Raw genomic sequence first — 211 nt, 5'->3', positions numbered from 1 at the left:
TCAAATCCCTCTTCAAAGAACTCAAATCTTCCTTGAGACCTTCGGCTCCACTCCTTGGCCCTCATTCCTCATTCACAGCCTAAAATATCGGGTGGAACCGCATTCGGTCCCCCGCTTTCCTCATTCCCATTCCCATGGCCTTGCCTGCCTCCGTCGTCTTTTTTGCCTAGAGATCCTGACCCTATTAGCCCACGCGAGCCCGATCGCATCA

This window comes from Gekko japonicus, unplaced genomic scaffold (assembly GCF_001447785.1).
Source record: "Gekko japonicus isolate JY-2015 unplaced genomic scaffold, Gekko_japonicus_V1.1 scaffold5564, whole genome shotgun sequence".
NCBI classification, from domain to species: Eukaryota; Metazoa; Chordata; class Lepidosauria; order Squamata; family Gekkonidae; genus Gekko; species Gekko japonicus.
This window is presented reverse-complemented; position numbering follows the sequence as displayed.